This window comes from Lipotes vexillifer, unplaced genomic scaffold (genome assembly GCF_000442215.2).
Source record: "Lipotes vexillifer unplaced genomic scaffold, Lipotes_vexillifer_v1.1 scaffold641, whole genome shotgun sequence".
Classification (NCBI taxonomy): Eukaryota; Metazoa; Chordata; class Mammalia; order Artiodactyla; family Lipotidae; genus Lipotes; species Lipotes vexillifer.
This window is the reverse complement of record NW_006780658.1, coordinates 3,032,551-3,052,928: the sequence shown is the minus strand read 5'-3', so window position 1 is coordinate 3,052,928 and position 20,378 is coordinate 3,032,551. Positions and strand designations below refer to the sequence as shown.

At 39.7% G+C, this 20,378-nt stretch overlaps 1 protein-coding gene and 1 pseudogene across 1 annotated transcript in view; both read left to right on the top strand.

The window, feature by feature from the left end:
* Positions 1–802: 802 nt before the first annotated feature.
* LOC103084217 (uncharacterized) lies at positions 803–14,694 on the top strand (annotated as a pseudogene).
* Positions 14,695–15,194: 500 nt separating this feature from the next.
* Positions 15,195–20,378, top strand: part of SPTSSB (serine palmitoyltransferase small subunit B) — a 29,484-nt gene continuing 24,300 nt past the window's right edge. Inside the window, exon 1 of the mRNA XM_007454141.1 lies at positions 15,195–15,297. The gene's annotated coding sequence lies outside the window, so the exon portion shown is untranslated. The remainder of the gene's footprint in view (positions 15,298–20,378) is intronic.

The following is a 20,378-nucleotide window of genomic DNA, read 5'->3' as shown; positions in this document are numbered from 1 at the left end:
TTTGTATTGAGTATACCAGCCTCTTCCAAAATGTTCTTGTTTCTGCTCACAACTGCCCTGCAAAGCAGAAAGCATTATCTCCAATTCAGAGATAAGAAAATCCAGGCTTGGGTGTGACTAAATTACTTGCCAGAAGACACATACCAAGAAATCAAACCTGTGTGCGTCTGACTCTATAGCTTCTTTACTCTATCCTGACAGATTATATATATTTTCCAGTCACACTTATTGCTCTAATTAGTTATCTTCTCAGTTGTAGGTAATTTTCTCATTACACAATAGTCATAGAAGTAATAGCTAATGTTTATTGAGTATTTATCAAGTGTCGGGAAGTTAACATGTATTAAGGCATTAAATGCTTAAAACTTAGTAAAAGGGAGACATTATTCCCAGCCTGATTTACAAATGAAAAAACTGACCAAGAGGAGGATAAGGACTTTCCCAAGGTCACACATGGAGCAAGTAGCAGAGCCAGCATTTGTGCCCAAGCAGCCTGGATTCAAAGGCCACGTGATCAGCCCAACCATTGCACTGTCTTTTCTCAATGGGTGAGAAACCCAAAGGGCAAGGCATTATACAATAGTACTCAAACCTTTATTTCAGAAAAGAGTAGAACATTTTCAACTTTTCTAGGAAAGGTCGGCAAGCAGAAGCAAGTTCAAGATTGTAAAACAACGTACATCTACTATTTCTGTCTAACTCATAGTAGCAGTTGGGGCTATCAGTGTATCTATAGTAAATGCAAAGACAACAGAACTTTATAAATCCTAAAAAGGTCACAAGGTCAGGACATGACACCATCATGACTGGCCATCGCCTAGAAAATTTCACTCTGGTCCAAAGAGTCACCCCAAAGCCTCCAAAGAGTGTGTCAGATTCGCAAAGTAACAGCTCACAGCGCAACAATGGGAGTAGAAGGAGGGGCAAAGGAAGAGAGACTGTGAGTTTGAGAAAAGAAGAAACCCAGGGGCTTCTGATACTCTCCTTCCTCTTCTTCTTCCTTCAGAAGTACTGATCTAAGGCTCATATTCCTATTACAGGGTTCGCAAATTTTAGCACGCATCAGAACCACCCGGAGCAGGGGGAATTTCTAACAAGTCCCCACGTGAGGCTAATGCTCCCGGTCTAAAGACCACACTTTGAAAATCACTGCCCTGGGGACTTCCCAGGTGGCGCAGTGGTTGAGAATCCGCCTGACAATGCAGGGGACACGGGTTCGATCCCTGGCCTGGGAAAATCCCACATGCCACGGAGCAACTAAGCCCACGTGCCACAACTACTGAGCCTGTGCTCTAGAGTCCACGAGCCGCAACTACTGAGTTCACGTGCCACAACTACTGACGCACACACGACTAGAGCCCATGCTTCGCAACAAGGGAAGTCACTGCAATGAGAAGCCTGCACACCACAACGAAGAGTAGCCCCCGCTCACCGCAACCAGAGAAAGCCCGTGTGCAGCAACGAAGACCAACGCAGCCAAAAATAAATAAATAAATAAATTTATAAAAAAAAAGAAAAAGAAAATCACTGCCCCGTAATATTAATCCCTCCCAAGCCTCTGCTTAAGTATCTCCAACCACAAAGGACACTGAAGTGAGATTAACACTGCCCACTCAACAAAGCACGAGGTTATAATTTTACTTACTAACCATGAGGAAATGCTACCAAATGTTAAAGTAGAAAAACACTTTACAATAATAAATTCTAAACATACCTATTTCTGAAATACACACAACAAAAGTTGCTATATTTCACTAAAAAATAAAAGGTCATATTTTATTTTTCTTAATAACTACCAGAAATCCCAGGTCAAAATTTTCCATGTGCAGTGTTTATGCCTGATCAGAAGAAAACCCCTGCAGACCCAGAGGCTAATGCACAGGTTCTGTGTAAACGTTGACAGCCAGAGTCTCAGTTGAGCTCATTTAGCTTAACAAGTCTCTAGCTCCAGTTCACAGTGAGCAGCAGAGATCAATAAAAGCTTTTCCGTTAGTCTCCAGACTTTCTTTGCTCAAAATGATAAAGGATGAGCAAGGGTCAATAGTGCGACAGACATAACCCAGAGCTACTCATTAGAGCTTACTACATTTACATAGAATTAAGTGGCACATTCTAGAGGGTTTCCGTGTTTTTCTGGGGTCATTTTGGAGAGATCCCTCTTCCTGGTTTATCACCAATTCACCAAATCCTAGGCTGAAAGGGGTCTTAGAAACCGTTTGATTTAACTTCTCATCAGCCTATGTTGTAAGATTCTTGCCTACAATGCTCTTAGGAGATGTAAGTATGACAGTCGTCAAAAAGGTGAAGACATGAACTTCCCTGGTGGCGCAGTGGTTAAGAATCCGCCTGCCAATGCAGGGCACACAGGTTCGAACCCTGGTCCGGGAAGATCCCACAGGCTGTGGAGCGATTAAGCCCATGCAGCACAACTACTGAGCCCACGTGCCACAACTGCTGAAGTCCAAGTACCTAGAGCCCATGCTCTGCAACAAGAGAAGCCACTGTAATGAGAAGGCCCTGCACCACAACGAAGAGGAGTGCCTACTCGCCACAACTAGAGAAAGCCCACGCACAGCAACGAAGATCCGACGCAGCCAAAAATAAATTAATTTTTTTTAAAAAGGTGAAGATATGTCAACAATTGGTGAATTGAAGGGCTTATGAGTATTAATTATATGAATCTTGCAACTTGTCTGCTGATTTCAAATTTTTCAAAATAAAATTTGGGGAAAAAATGTGGAGAAAAAAAAAGGTGAAGACAGAGATCTTCAAGACTTCTTGTTCAGCACAATTTTATCTGGCTTCCTGACCTATTCTTCAATGATAGGATTATTGTTTAAAATAAATCCTTCAAAACTATGGTATCTAAAACAGGCTTGGAAGGGAGTCAAAATTGCTCAACTAATTTATGTCACAAAAATAAAACTCCATGAAGGGAGGAAATCAGCCTGTTTTTCACCACTGTATGCCAGAGTGGGCACAGCTGGACATAAGTTCTCAATAAATATTAATTGGATAAATTAATGAGTGAATGAGACCATCATAGGCATTCATAGCTGTAATAACATTTTGTAACTTTCCAGAGTAACCCTAAATGACTTGTTCAATTGCTGAGGATCCCACAATCCTCAGATTGGGCTTGAGATCAGAAAGGACTGTGTTTCATACCTAAAACACCTGCTAGAGATACCAAAGGGACATTTTAAAACAGTCAGAGGAAACTTAAAGTGTGTTAAGCCATGGATGCAAATATGAAACTTTAAATTAGTGTTGTGAAAGTTTTTGAATTTTTAATTTTAGTTGGATGCTAACAAGACTATCTGTATATATGAACATGAAATCTACTCAGAAAGAAAACTGAAGCCTTAGTTAACTCATTTAACTTTAGATTGTAATTTCGCCACTTAAAAAAAAAACTTGCAGGGCTTCCCTGGTGGCACAGTGGTTGAGAGTCCGTCTGCCGATGCAGGGAACGCGGGCTCGTGCCCCGGTCTGGGAGGATCCCACGTGCCGCGGAGTGGCTGGGCCCGTGGGCCATGGCCGCTGGGCCTGCGCGTCTGGAGCCTGTGCTCCGCGGCGGGAGAGGTCATAGCTGTGAGAGGCCCGCGTACCGCAAAAAAAAAAAAAGTTCAAGAAAGAAATACACCCCAGAGTGAAACCTTATTTTAGCCCTAAAGGAGCTGCATGATATGACAATATACATTTTTAATGTAATTCAATAAAAAATCACTTAGTGCCATCCCCCATTTCCCCCTGAACTTCTCAATACGCTTCTTGGTCTAAAAGCTTTCAGAATTAATACAATACTAGAGGAAAATGTTGAATTGTGCTTTAATTTTATATTTGACATGGACCAAGTATCTTTGGCCATGCCAATTAACCTCCTCGGCCTTAATATGTCCATCAGTTAACTTTCTTATTAAATGGGGTTATACTTGTTCTGTTTTCTTAATGGGATGCTGTAATAGAAAGGAAAAATATGTGAACTTTCTATAAGTATAAAATGTAGTTTCTCAATTTACTTCAATAAGCACAGGGACTGACAACCATAATGCAAGACACTAAGCCAGGTAGGAAGGATGCTGTGTTAACCAAGACATAATTCCTGGACATTACTAAGCTTTATTCATATTTGGTGTTTAGAATAAGAGTTTAATAAAAAGAAGTGAAAGATGTGTACACTGAAGATTACAAGACACTGTTGGAAAAAATTAAAGATCTAAATAAATGGAAAGACAGCTCATGTTCATGGATAGGAAGTCTTAATATTGTTAAGATGGCTTACTCCCCAAATTGACATATAGTTTTTAATCTGTAGAAAGGGATATAAAATCCCTATCAAAATTTTAGCTGCCTTTTTCACAGAAATTGATAATCTGCTTCTAAAATTCATATGAAAATGCAAGGGATCCAGAATACAAGAAGAACAAAACAGGAAAACCAATACTTCCCAATTTTAAAACCTTTTACAGTAAACCTACAGTAATCAAAACAGTAATCCTTATGATATTGCATAAGGCTATATATATTGATCAAAGGAATAGAATTGAGTGTCCAGTAAAAATCCCTTACATTTATGTTGTCAGGTTGGGCTGCTATAACAAAAATATCATAAACTAGGTGGCCTATAAACAACAGAAATTTATTTCTCACTGTTCTGGAGGCTGACGTCCAAGATCAGAGTATTACTATGGTTGAGTTCTTAAAAGGGCCCTCTTCCAGATTGCAGACTGCTGACTTCTTACTGTGTTCTCACAGAGTGAAAAAACAGCTATCTAGCTCTCTGGTCTCTTTTTATAAGGGCACTAATCCCATTCATGAGGGAACTACCTCTTGCCCTAATCACCTCCCAAAGTCCCTAATTCAAAATACCATCACACTGGGGATTAGATTTCACAGTATGAATGTTGGGGGACACAAACATTCAGTCCATACAAATGGTCAGTTGATTTTGGCAAGGGTGCTAAGACAATTCAATGGAGAAAAGACAGTCTTTTCAACAAACGGTGCTGGGACAACTTGATATCCACATGCAAAAGAATGAATTTGGATACCTACTTCACACCACGCACAAAAATTAATTCAAAATGGATCATACACCTAAATGTAAAATCTAAAATTCTAAAAATCCCAGAAGAAAACATAAGAGTAAATATTCATGACCTTGGGTGAGCAATGGTTTCTTACATACAACACCAAAAGAACAAGAGATCAAAGAAAAAAAGATAAATTAGACTTCATCAAATTATTTAAAAACTTTTATGCTTCAAAGAACAGCATTAAGAAACTGAAGGTGCTTTGTGACCACCTAGAGGGGTGGGATAGGGAGGGTAGGAGGAAGACACAAGAGGGAGGGGATATGGGGAGATATGTATACATGTAGCTGATTCACTTTGTTATACAGCAGAAACTAACACAACATTGTAAAGCAATTACACTCCAATAAAGATGTTAAAAAAATAAAATAAGTAAGAAAAAAGAAAGTGAAAAGACAACCTACTGAATGGGAGAAAATGTTTTCAAATTATGTACAGACAAAGGACTTATATCCAACTCAACAATAAAAAGTTACAATTAAATAACCAAACTTAACAGATGCGGAAAAAATTGAATATACATTTGTCTAAAGATGTCAAATAATGACATTAATTTATGAAAAACTGCTTAGTATCATGATTCATTAAGGAAATGCAAATCAAAACCACAATGAGATGCCACTTCACACCCACCACAATGGCTAAAATCACAAAGACAAACAATAACAAGTGTTGGCCAGGATGTGAAAAAAATTGGAACACTCATACATTACTGGTGGGAATGTAAAATTGTGCACCCACCTTAGAAAATAGTTTTGCAGTACTTCAAAAAGTTAGTTAAACAGAGTTATGACCCAGTCATTCCACTCCTAGGTTTATACAAAAGAGAAATAAAAACATACATCCACCAAAAAATGTATACAAAAACCTTCACAATACCCCAAAAGTAGAAACAACTCAAATGCCCATCAAATGATGAATAGATAAAATGTGGTATAGTCACACAATAGAATATTATTCAGCAATAAAAATGAATGGATAACTGATACATGCTATAATAGGGAAGAACCTTTTGTATTCTATTACAAGTTAATCACTAAAGGGATGTTGCCTATAAGCTTAAATTATACATAATGGTCCATTGCTGGGAACCCTGCTCCCTCTGTAATGAGCATTAAGCTAAAATACCTTTGTTTAGCTCACAGGAAACATCCTGACCAGGTCCAGTTGTGAATGACTGCAGGGAGGAAGAAATGAACACATCCCCTTTGGAGGCTGATGGGAACCAGGAAGTGTTTGACTTTACTCCCTCCCCTTTTAGTATAAAAGGAGCCTGAATTCTAACTCAGCCAATATGGTTCTTTGGGGCACGAGGCTACCATCTTCTTGGTTAGCTGGCTTTCCGAATAAAACCGTTATTCCTTGCCCCAGCACCTCCTCTCTCAATTATTAGCCTGTCGTGCCGCGAGCAATATCAGCTTAGACTCAGTAACAATGCTACAACATAAGTGAACCTTAAAAATGTTATGCCAAATAAATGTAACCATTCACAAAAGACCACATATTGTATGATTCCACTTATATGAAATGTCCAGAATAGGCAAACCTATAGAGACAGAAAGTTGAGTAGTAGTTGCCTAGGGCTGGAGGTGCGGGTGAGAAAATGGGACATGACTGCTAATAAATATGAAATTTCTTCTTGAGGTCATGAAAATATTCTGGAATTAGGTAGTGATGATGGTTGCACAACTCTGTGGACACCCTAAAAACCACTGAATTGCATCTTATAAATGAGTGAATTAAATGTACGTGAATTATATCTCAATAATGCTGTTTTTAAAAAAATAATAGGTAGAAGAAAATGACAGCCATTTAAAAAATAAAAAGATGAAGTGGTCAATATGAAGTTTTAGTGGCTAGTTATGGTGAGATTCTGTTTTAATTTACACAGGTAATGGCATGCTGTATCTGCCTGATATTTAAAAGTCTAGTCCTGCTGGGAAGAATTTCTTGGTTGATTAATACATGATTTGTGAGATGCTTAACCAAATTCTCCTGATGCCTCGCATAAAGCTGTCATACAAATTTCAAATACAGGTCACTAGATTAGATATTAGAGACTGGGACAGATGACCCAAAAAGGACCACGGATTCATTTCCAGTTGCCATTGTGTTCCCATGAGCTTCTTTTCCTGTTGTTTACTCTTGACATCTGCATTTTCTTGTTGCCTTATTTTCACTCTGGATTTGTTCTTTTTATCCCTAATACAATCCTGGCCCCAAAATTTAATTTCACAGTAATTAAAAATACCTTCACAATGAATGCAAAATTCTCCACAGAAAAATGTCACAACATTACAGCAGCTATGAATTTGAGTCAGAGAAAGAGGTTTTGTTGAAGATGGGGGACAACTCACTCAGTGGGGGCAGGCAGTGATGAGGCCGGAGTCCTCCCTTTCTCATTACATAGCTATTCATTGTAGCTGAAGAGTCTTACTCAAACTGATTAAGGATAAGAAAAGAAGTCAAATCAAAAGGCTTAAAAGAAGCAATAAATCCCTTAGCAAAGGAAGGGTGAAGTAAGTTTGTTCTGGGAGAGATGCAGTCACATGTCAAAATCCAAAGGAAAATGGTTGGATCAATCAAAATTTTTGGCCACTGTGACAATCAATTTTATGAATCAACTTGGCTTCGCCGTGGGATGCCCAGAAATTTGTTCAAACATTATTATGAGTGTGTCTTTGAGTGAGGGTGTTTCAGGGTGAGATTAACCTTAGAATCTATAGACTGAGTAAAGCAGATTGCCCTCCCTATAGTGGATTCTTTTGAAGGCTCATCCAATCAGTTGAAGACCCAATAGAACAAAAAGTCTGAGTAAGAGGTAAAACTCCTCCTACCTGACTGCTTGAGCTGCAGGTTGATCTTTTCCTGCCTTCAGACTTGAACTGAAATTCAACTCTTTTGGAGTCTCAAGGCTGCCAGCTTTTGGACAGGAATTTACACCATCAGCTCTCCTGGGTCTCCAGCTTGCCAACCTTAGATATGGGGACTCCTCAGCATCCACAGTCATAAGTGAGCCAATTTCTTATAATAAATATCTCAATAGATATGTAGATAGATAGATAGATAGACAGATAGATAGATAATTGGTTCTGTTTCTTGGAGAACCCCGGCTAATACAGCCATTTTAGACCAATCCGTATCTCAGATATTGAGAGTTCTCGTTATTATATTTAATCCATCAATCTTTCTCAAAAATAGGAAGTTTTCATCTTTAAGCTAATTTCTACTTTCTAAACCTGAACATTCTTATTTTTTTATCAACTACTGTTTTAGCAAAAGTCTTTTAAAAAGATGGGGGAAGTAAAGAGTTCTGTTCCTGAATATGTGATACTGAATTAAAGTATGTTTTATGTTGGTCTGAAACATTAGGGTAAACAAGGGTATCTCTGAAAAAAAAGAAAAATAGCTCATAGACAATACAGTTGAGTGAGTCATAGTTATGGGCACAAAAAGGGAGAAGGAGAAGATAGGGAGGAAGAATCGTGGGGGAAGGGAGGGGTGAAGGGAAGGAGGGAGGGACTAATCATATTCCTGACAGACTAGTTTAAAACTATATACGTTATAAAAATAAAATATTTTTAAAGTGAAATCGTCATATTTAGCATTGTCTAAGGGCCAGACACTGAACTGATTTACATGAATTATAATCTCATTGAACTCTCCAGACAATAGTAGTGAACACTTATGTGACATTTTCTCTTCTACATGCTTTTTGCATATTAACATAAATAATTCAACATGGTTATTATCCTTTATGGCAGATGAGGAAACTGAGGCTTTAGAGAGATTTAAGTTAGCTCTCCTCATTCACGAAAGTGGTCACGTTGGGATTTAAATATGGGAGGTTTGGCTCCAACATCTGTTCTCTTAAACTGCACAATACAGCAGGTTAAGTGTCACCTAAAAAACGTTACCACCTCCCTGATTCTTGGTTTACTGTCTATAAAAATAAAATAAAAGCTCCTACCTTGCAAACTTGTAGCAAGAAAAAGAGATGATTATGGAAAACCTTGGTGGTTGTAGTTCAATAAATGATAGTCATTATCATCATTATTCTTCTTTTGAAGTTTGGCAGAGAGCTCAAAGACCCCAGCCATACAACTTTCCTATTTTGTTTGTTTGTTTGTTTCTAAACTAACAGGCCTAATTAATGAAGAAAATAAAAGAAAATAAAATTCTATGTTGATAGAGGGAAACTGAAACAAAAGAATTGATAGGATAATGAAGGATATCTGGTGCATCTTTATAACAACATAGCCAGGAGGGGGAAAAAATGTTTTCCATTTTACAGGAAAACAGAATTATCCACTTTTTCTGAAATAAATAAATAAATAAATATAAAATTACTAAAGGGACTTAGCCAAAGGTATACCGCTAGTTGGTGACTCAGCGAAGACTAAAATATGTAAGTTTCATTAACATATGACAATCTTTTCAAATATCTTTACAAATCTATTGAGTGTTATGAAGAGTTGTACTCTGGGAGAATAATAACATTTTATGCCACTGTCGACAGGAAAAAAAAAAACAAGAAACACACAACCTAAAATTTGCAAGTTATGTTTTATCTAGTGACTGTACTGAGGACTACAGCCTGGGCAGACAACCTCTCAGATAGCTCTGAAGAAATGTTCCAAAGAGGTAAGTGAGGAGCCAGGATATATAGGAGTAGTAGAACATCAAAAGTTACTGCTAATCAAAAAAAAAAAAAAAAAAAAGGACAAACCCCCCGCCCCCCAGATTTCTCAAGTTAATGATTCTAGTGCTTTTCTATGTACAGGAAGATGCAGGAGTCTGGGCTCACTGAAATTATTTCTTTAATATGCATCTTAATTATCTAGAGCCGGTATCCTGTTTTTCTCCATCCTGAATTCCCCTCAGGGCGCATCAGTGGGGCAGCTCCAGTGGCTGATGGAGGGCAACATTGTTTACTGAAATGAAAGGCAACACTTTTTTTGTCACGCCATCATAAAAATAAGTAGTGCTAATCTAACAAGGTTTAAAAAAAATAAGGAAGGTTAATCTGCACTTAGTGAAAGCAAACCAGAAAGAAGTAAATAAAATTTGCTTCAAATTTCTGTTCTTGCTTTTAAATACTCACATCTGTTACTGCTTTTCTTTCTTTTCCCCCTCCTGATAATAAGATCAATAGAAGAGAATAAGCGTTAATACATAAAGGGAGATATTGTTGATATAGTTAGTTGGAGCCTTATTCTTTTCTCTTGATTCCTCTGATATTCCATTGTCTTCTCTGTCTTGTCCAAATAGATGTAGATACACTTTGGACATTGTATGAAAAGGCAGCATTTGAGGCTGCTTTAGAATAAATTCTTCGGAAAATCTTTGTCAAACTGGTCTTACTGCTGCTCTGGGAATTTCTGTGTTGTTCTCTTGGGGTCTCTTTATTGCTAAGAACAGCTTTTAAGGTCAAGACTTGTGCCTATTATGATACATCTCATATGTTTGTTAATGATTAATGGAACAGACAATTAGTCCCTTAACGAAATATTGCTTTTCCAATTTTTAGAATAAACTACTGACTCTCATTACTATTATGATCTTTATTCTAATATTAAAAGTAAGAATGGTTAAATGTTAGGGTCTTTCCATTAAAGACTTCAGCCTAAGCACTGCATCTCTGTTAAATTATAATCAGTGATTTGGAGCAATGACACTCATGCTGCTAGAACACAGACACATAGGAACTCAAAAAATATATGAATTAGGAAAGAAGGAAGGAAGGAAGGGAGGGAGGGAGGGAGGGAGGGGGGAGGGAGGGAGGAAGGGCAATCCTGCTTTTGCCATTCACTTTATAAGAGAGGGGCTGAGTATTTTTAGGTTCAGGGGTGTCTCTCCAAGCATTCCAAAGGTACTCAGTCACGATGTTTGGATTCCTAATTGCTAAAAAGTCATGGAGGAGGTAGCTGGGTCACTGAAAGGAAGGGAAGGAAGGTAGAGTCTTACTGACAAAGTAGGAGAGATGTCAATGGACAGAAGAGGAGATCCTGAAAGATGGTGTTTAGAGAAGGAAGAATTGGGGGAGGGAGGGGAGGAGTAGGGAGTGGGGGAGATAGAGAACTATACAATTACTTTGTAAACAATGGCTCTTTTAATTTTTCAGAAGAACCCCATGGAGGCAATATTATTTCCACTTCATAGATGAGAAAACTAAGGTATAGAAATACTAGACAAGTTGTCTCAGACTACAGTTTCTTAGTAGAAAAGACGTTAGTAGAACCAGACTTTGCCCCAAAGTACATACTCTTTCTACCACGCCACCCTGGGCAGGTTTGGAGCTTGAGAAAACTCACATTTCAGGCTATTAATTTTGGTCCCCTGGAGGTAAGACCATTTTCAGGCTGGTCATTTTCAGTGGATTATCATGTCCTTTCTCCTTCCTGGTGTTCTGAACTCCAGAGATATTCGAAACAAACTTTCTGGGTCATGAATACAGCTTTTACAAAGTGATCTTATTCTTTTCCCTGTAATATCTGTCCTCAAACCTCCCAGGTTACCTTGAGAGCATATAGTCTTTTATTACTTTTAACTTTGATTACTTTATAAAATTTTCTACTCCAGCAAGCATGTGTCCTTTAGTTATTCAACAGCTGCTTTATGATAATGATGATGAAACACCTGGTTCCAAATGTTCAGTTGATACAATTAGAATTACTTTATATTCTTAACATTCTTACATTCTAAACAATTTTGCCTGCTTCTTCAAATCTTGTTCCCTTTTCTGTAAGCTGTGGTATGTCTTAACCATTTGTTATCTCACTATTTCTAGTTATCAGCACAAAGGGAAGATCCTCTCTGTAGGAAAAAAAATATTATCTTTTCTTTGCTTTGTTTTTAATATCCAACTCATCTGTGGTTATATACCACTTTTCTTTTCTAATGTTGCTTGTACCTTTGTTTCTTGATTTTTTCTTGATCTTTTCAATAAATAAGTTTTTTATTTCATTGATCAATTCTACTTGTTTTTTTATTTTTCTATTTCATTAATTTCTGCTTTTATTTATTTATTTATTTATTTTGCAGTACACGGACCTCTCACTATTGTGGCCTCTCCCGTTGCGGAGCACAGGCTCCGGACGTGCAGGCTCAGCGGCCATGGCTCATGGGCCCAGCCGCTCCACGGCATGTGGGATCTTCCCGGACCAGGGCATGAACCCGTGTCCCCTGCATCGGCAGGCGGACTCTCAACCACTGCGCCACCAGGGAAGCCCTCTGCTTTTATTTTTAACATGAGTTAACACAATTTTTTGTAATTTCTTCTAAGCTTCTTGGTTTGTACCTTGTTTTGCAATAAATATATTGAACGTTGTATGGCTTTTCTATACTCTCCTGATTTTATGTAGGATTTTTGTTTTTCTTCTGTTTCTAATGTAGTTTCCCATTTGTGCTTCCCTTTAACCTACGTTTAAAATATTCTTAAATTTCCAATTGTGCTATGCCAATCAGGGGGAAATGAGCTGTGTATGATTTCTGTCACTTAAAATGTGTCCATCTAATAAAAAAAAGTGTCCATCTTTATTTTGTGATCTAGTTAAGTCTTGAGAATGTTCTGTTTGTAATAAAAAATAAAAATTAAAAAAAAACAAACACCGGGGCTTCCCTGGTGGCACAGTGGTTGAGAATCTGCCTGCCAATGCAGGGGATATGGGTTCGAGCCCCGGTCTGGGAAGATCCCACATGCTGCGGAGCAACTGGGCCCGTGAGCCACAACTACTGAGCCTGCGCATCTGTAGCCTGTGCTCCGCAACAAGAGAGGCCGCAACAGTGAGAGGCCCGCGCACAGCGATGAAGAGTGGCCCCTGCTTGCCACAACTAGAGAAAACCCTCGCACAGAAACGAAGACCCAACACAGCCAAAAATAAATAAATAAATAAATAAATTTATTTTTTTAAAAAACACATATTCTCCATTTGGGGGTGCAAAGATATACATAAAGGTGTATCTGTGTGTGGTTATATTACACATGTCATTTAAGATTATTTTTAATGGGCTACATGCTTCTGCAAGCTATAGCAGTTTTTCCCCACCTACAGTTCAAATAATTGCAAGGTGTCATAGACATTTCACAAACTTTGGGCAGGAAGAGACCTGTTTCTATACTCCCACAAATGTACAATCACGGGGAGTATGGGGGGAGGCATGTCACAATCTGATAAGAAAACTAGATAATGAATAATGAGACCTAAAAACCAGTGTAAATCGTATTGACACCACCGCAATAGGGGCTTGGCGACCTGAACAAGTCACTCCTCAGGGTTTCTATTTCCTCATCTCCCAATGGGGGTGGTCATACTTGTGCTGCCAACATGACAAGGTTTGTCAGGAGAAGCCAGAAGATAAGGAATGTGAACAACATAAAGTGGTAAATAAAAAATATTAGCAGAGGTTGCTACTATTTAGATACAAGACACAGAAAAGATAACGACGTAAAACGGCCAACACAGATGCTCCAAGGTGCTCAGTTTCCATTGGTTCCCTTCCCTGGCCCCAACCACTTTCGGCTTCCTTTGGGGACACCTCCCTCCGGCTTGCAGTAACCCCCACCCAGTTATGTGAGTCTCTCTCTTCATTGCACCGGCAGGTTGGAACCTGCTGGAAGCGCGTTGTGAAGTGAGCGGAAACCTGCCCGCAGCTAAAATTCGCGCTTCAACACAATGAGGCCGAGCGTGTGCAACGTGTCCTCCTTAGGCGATGGGGGCTGACGGGCAGATGTTGCCCGAATGCTCATTAATCAAAAGACTCTTTCGCCCCGGACCCCACTAGGTCTTGGGCAGAGTCTCGGCTACAGAGATATCGGGGCTAGGAGCCTCAAGGTCCTCTGCGTTCTCAGCAAGCAGCCGCGGCGTTCAATCTAAGCACTATGTCCTTGGTAGAAAAGGAATCGATGGTGTTCTGGATGCTGGTTTTCAGGGAAGATGCTCTTCGCCGTCCCGCGCCTCCCCGGGAAGATAATTGAGCGCCGAGCGCGAGGGCTGGGGTCGCCGGTCCGGGAGCCGCGGCAGCCTGCGCCGCGAGTGTAGGCAACGAACCTCCCAGCCCTCTCTCCCCAATTTGCCTTCCTGCCGCAGTCCGGGACTAAATTCTCTTCACTTGTGAGTGAGCACACACAAGTTCGCTGGGCACGACCCTTCCATCTGCTTCCCCGAGGGGGTCCAGCCTTTCAACGATTAACCGCCCAGCCAACGGGGAGGAGGGAAGGTGCTGGATGGAGGGAGTGGGGAGGGGAGAGGCGTTTTGCACGTTCAAAGGCACCAAAATTAACTGCCAAAGCTAAAAGGGTTTGTTTTCTTCCGTTTTTGACAGACGAATGCAGTGGGATGCCTGCTGGGCCGACTGCCGCCCCGGCCCGGAGCCCTGGGCTCACTTCGCAGCCTGCCGCTGAGTTTCAGACCGCAGTCCTCAGCATCCGCCCGGCTTCACCCCCTTGCCGAAGTCTGCAGATCGATGGATGCTGGGCGCAGGCTTTCCCTGGGCGGGTTGACGTTGGCTTAGGCTAAAGCCCCAAAGCTCCCACCTTCGCCTCCTGTTTATCTGCCCGCTCCCACCACTACCACCGAAGTACGTGCCCCTCCGGTAGTGTCGGGGCTCCGATCCGAGCGAGGGGGAGGGCGCCTCCCCACCCCCTCCTGCCCATCCCCGCCGCGACTCGGGGTTTTACTGCAGCAGCCGGAGGTGACAGCGACGCCTTAGCCTGCTCCGTTGCTCTCAGAGCCCCGGCTTCCCCTGCATCCGGAAAGCACCCCCTCCTGAGAGGCTCTCCCCCGGAGAAGTGCTAACGAGCTACAGGAAACCAAATTTAAAAATGTAGAAGTCGCTGGGCTGCATTCCTCCGAGGACGAGCCTGGTCGCCCAGGACTGAGAGTGGCAGCGTGTGGGAAGTTGGGACCATAGAGCAAGGGGGGAGGGGAGTGGTGCAGCCGGCATTCTCTTCTGGAAGGAGTCGTTGGGAGCAGTGCAGTTGGACACAAGTTTGCCTGGGAGTGTTTTCCTTTTGTCAATAATTAATCACCGGAATCAGTCTGGCAGAATTGGAGTTTTAGCAATAGTGCAGAGGGCGGGGCCGAACACCTAACTCTTGGAGCCTCGAGGTGCCCAGTGCAGTGGGAAGCTCGCAGCAGTTGGGGAGAAGCCAAAGCACTGGTGCTCACCTAAGCCGCAAGGAGATACACCCAACTGGGAGGTAAGCATCTTCCATCTTCCAAATATCTGCTTGAACTGTAAAGTAGCTTTAGAAGGATAGAATTCCCGTCTTTATAAGGAAAAAATAATACCAAGCCATAATGCAGTGTATCAGCTTATTATTTAACTGCGTTAAAAATTTTAAGAATTGAATGGGCTTTTCCATTTGCCTTTAACTATGTTAGAAACTAAGATGTTTCACTCAACAGAAGCCAAACTTTATTATTAAAACTTTCCCAGCCAAAAGAAGAGAAAATTACTTTGTTAATTACTTTCATTATTTATCTTTGTGTAGTTCAGTAATAACTATTCAGAGACATGTCATTGGGAGGTGCTTGATTTCATTCTTAAATATTCATCTTTATCTTGTTTCATGCTCTTATACAGTACTTTTTGGCCCATAAGCTACTTGAGGCAATAATACACACAAGTCAACTGACCAAAAAGTGAAGAGTTTCCAACAAGGAATACATTTTAACATTTTTTCATGATTATTACACAGGATGTATTTTCTTAAAGATGATTGTGTTCATTTATAAGTAACTAGACTTCTAAACCCAAGGAGAAAGGTACATATAGATAACTTTGACATGCGGGTGGGGATGTGGTATAATAAAGAAGGGTTTAGATAAGAGCAGAGATTCTAGATCTGTTTCAACTAAAATGACATTCAACTGGTTGGCAATGAACATATGAACCCAGCCCTTGATCAAATAAAGAATTTGAAGAATTGTTAAATGTAAATCTTAGCCTTAAAACTACAAATAAATGCACCAGGGAAGTTGGGAAAATTGTTTTTCTACAAGACTTTGTAGCCCTGTAGTTCTTTTGAATTAAACAAAAGTTAAGAAATACATGATCAGTTTTGCTTGTGAATTTTTTAGATTAGTGCATAAAACTAATGAGGTTTGAATAATTTGATTTTCACGTCTAAATTATTCCTATGCTTTTTAAAACAGGCATCATTCTGATGACTGTTTCAGTGGCTGTGATGGTTTTGCACATAGATTACTAGAGCAACAACAAACATATGAAATGTACTGTCACCCTCATTACCCAAAGATTTCTATACAACTATTTAATAACAGTAAATTAACAGTGGTTCGTCAAACCAAATGCGGGGGGGCATTCTAGAAATTTAGTGGATATGAAGTTGAAAGTCAACCAATTCTCAACTTCAACTGGTTTTCTTAATCCACTGTTTGTAAATTTGCAAATACTTTTGTAAAAAACTGTCCTTAGTAATTCTATATCTACTGTATCAGCATAAACTATTTCACCACCAAGTATACAAGATGCAAAATCTTCAATAAAAATTATCCAAATGGGACTCAACTTCCAGAATGGTGGTGTGAGGAGCTCTGTGAACCCACCCCTTAGCAAAACAACAATACTTTAAATTGTTGAAATTTAAATAACTTTAAATTAACTTAATAATTATTTAAATATTTAATAATATTTAATAAAAATTTAAATAACTTTAAAATTACTGTTGAAAATTGTAGGTACACAACTATTTAGTCTCTAGAAATTGTCCTGAGGAAATACAACAAATGAAGAAAAATTTGCTCAAGACAATCCACTAAATTTCCACAAGAACAGCAAGAGTTTGGACTTTGAACCACAACTCACTTCCCTGCCAACTCCACCTGGATGTGATGGTGCTCCACTCTGAGGGCAGGTACAGCCGAGAACACAGGACTCCCTCTCAGCCTAGATCCCAGCACAGGGCTATGGTATATACCTGGGAAAGCAGGCCACAGGCATCTCATCCACCACCAGTGTTGCAGAAGCTCTACCCTAGGCAAGAGCATGTGAAAGATCTGAGGCTCTCCTTCCAACCATCCCACATTCTTAATGCAAAAGAGGAAAAACTCAACAACCAAAAGACAAATAACCCATTTAAAAATGGGCAAGGGATTTTAGACATTTCTCTAAAGAAGAGGTTCTTACTATCACTTAGTCATTAGGGAAATGAATATCAAAAACACAAGATACCGCTTCACACCAACCAAAATAGCTATAATCAAAAAGAAAGAAAATAACAATTGTTGGAGAGGAGGTGGAGAAATTAGAACCAGCATATATTGCTGGTGGGAATGTAAAATGGGTGAGTTGCTGTGGAAGATAAGTTGGTAGTTCCTCAAAAAGCTGAACACAGAGTTACCATATAACCCAGCCGTATAACCCATATAATTCCACTCCTAGGTATTATCCAAGAGAATTGAAAATCTAGGTCCCTGTAAGAACTTGTGCACAAATGTTCACTGAAGCATTACTCATAATAGCCAAAAAGTGAAGATAACCCAAGCATCCATTGACTGATGAATGGATAGATAAAATGTGATATAGAATGGAACGATGGAATATTATTCAGCAATAAAAAGGAATAAAGTACTGATATGTACTATGGCATGGATGAACATCGAAAAGATTATGCTAACTGAAAGACTATATATTGTATGATTCCATTTATATAACATATCCACAATAGGCAAACCTATAGAGACAGAAAGTAGATTAGTGGTTGCATATGGCTGGAGGGGATGGGAGAGGCAATGAGCAGGAATAGGGAGTCACTGCTAAAGGGTACAAGGCGTCTTTTGGAGGTAACAAAAATGGTCTAAAATTGATTAGTAATGGTTGCATAACTTTGAACAGGAAAAGGTGCTAAAAACCACTGAATTGTGTGCTTTGTGTGAATTGTATGGTGTTTGAATTATATCTCAATAAAGCTGTTTTTAATAAATTATCCAAGCTATTAAAAGAACATGTGGGTTTAGAACTTGGAGTTCATGAATCTTCATGCACCACCAGACCAATAGTTTATGTAAAGATCTTTCCTAAGGGCCACATGAGATAGACGAAATAATTGAGTGACACAGGGGATACATATTATATGATTTGTATATGTTTACACACCTGCCCAAGCTTTTCTGTTTAGAAATGTCAAATGTCACTGATGCAGTCCTGTAGAGACTTATCTACTCATTATATTAATCCAAGCTCAGCGAGGCCAGCTGTTCCTCCTGTTTCTAGATGAGTCTAGTTTTTATCAGTTGTTTAGGCCAGTTGTTGAGAGAGGCCACAATGGGTGAGAGAGGAAGGGTACCTGAATCTCAGCCAAAAGTGTACTTGTCTGCCACACAGACTAACCCGGTTTCACTTGCACTAGATTGGCCCGGAAGTAGAAGTCTTGGGGGTAAAGGAAGAGCTGGCGCGGCCACTGTAGTACTCAGAACACACTGACATGTCACTGCTGGGAAGCATCTCCAGTGATTATAATAATCTCAAATATAGAAGCTCCCAAATAATTAATATTCTCCTCTATTCATCTTCTATATTTTGTGTTCCCATAAACTACCTGATCCTGTAAAGAACTGTGGAATTGGATGATAATGCTTTGTCCAGAAACGGGAATATAAAATTAATGAGTCTGAGTTTCATGGGGGTGTAAGCAACACCTGAACTTGTTGCCAGCAACAGTTATGAATACACTGAGCCAAAGTATACCTTTAGCTTTAGGGATTCAAGTAAGTCTACCTGCATCAGGAAACCTCAAGATTTTCCATTCTCACCAGGCCAAGTGTATCCTTCCATGCACAAGTTTAGAAGAGCATACCATGCTGATGAAAATGGGTTTCACGCAGTTTTTGACCATCAAAGCTTTTGTAGAGATCCTATTGTCATATTTTGTCAGATTTCTAAAAAATAATTTTAAATGTCCAACCAGTTGTCTATAAATTAAGTACATGTAGGATAAACCTGATCATAGTTATTACTTATTAATATTGCTTTGATTAGGATTAATAATGCTTTAATTCAACATATTTATTGTGCATCTACCCTGCACCAGGACAATTCTAGGCCCTGGATGAGTAATAAACAAAACAGACAAAAATTCCTACCCTTCAGGAGCTCAAATTCTAGAGGGGCTGTCATATAAATACATAATTTTTAAGTGAATTATACAGTGTATGAGTAGGAGATAAGGGCTCTGGAGAAAAACTAAGCAGGGGAGGGAACGAGGTACAATTTTAAACTGTGGCATCAGGCTAGGAAGTAAAATTATGTCATTAGATAATATAAAGGTCACGTATGGAATGGGCCGTAAGGATTACCTGCTCCAAGTTAACTTCTCCCTCGAGGAGCTTTGGTTTCCCCTTCCCGTCAGCATTGTTTTACTACCTTGGACTTACTGCTGTTTCACCAAAGAAAATATTACATTAGCCTCAACATTCCAAGCAAGCACAAGGAAGACATAACTTCATGTCTTTTCTAAAGAACTACAACCTAAATAAAACACCGCCTTAGGACAACAAAAATTCTTGTTATGGGAAATCGTTAGCCTGGGCTTTCAGTTTTCTTGTGGCCTTTCTCTCTTGCTTTGCCCTGGATTCTTGTAGTCTGCCAGAGGATTGTGTGGTAAATAATTAAGGACGACTTTCCCAAAACTAACACCCTTTGAAAGAGTGAAGAGGGTGGGGGAGAGTTTGAGAGAAAGAAAAATTTCCAGGACACTCTGGAAAGGTGAAAGGAGAACAAATCTTTCAGAACTACATAACAGAGCATGGAACCCCACAGATCAACTGGAAAAAAGGAGAAAAGCAACCAGAGAGCCTCTGCTTTCCCAGACCGTCCTAGAATCTCTCCTCAGGGCACCTGGCTTAAAAGATACCTGAGGACACATTGTTCTAGTAAAATATGATGGGTGTGGCAGATCTCCTGAAATAGAACTTTTAGAAAATGGCTTAAAAGGGAGCAAGGACTTGATTTTTTTTTTTTTTTTAAGTCAAAAGGGAACATTTATTTCAGGCTTGAGGAGAAGCATTTGAATCAAATTAGAAATAAGTCCAAAACCTCCCTGTTATAAAGGAGTTATTATGGAGCATTAGAATTCTCATTCATTTAGTTAACAGATTTTAATTGAGCAGCCACTATGTGCCAAGTACTGGGGGAACAACACCGACCTTTCTTTCCTGAGAAAGGTCAAAGACCTTTCAAAGACCTTTCTTTCTTGAGGTTACCTTATATGCTTTTTCTTACAGAATAGTCAAAGCACACACTGTGATGAGGACAGAA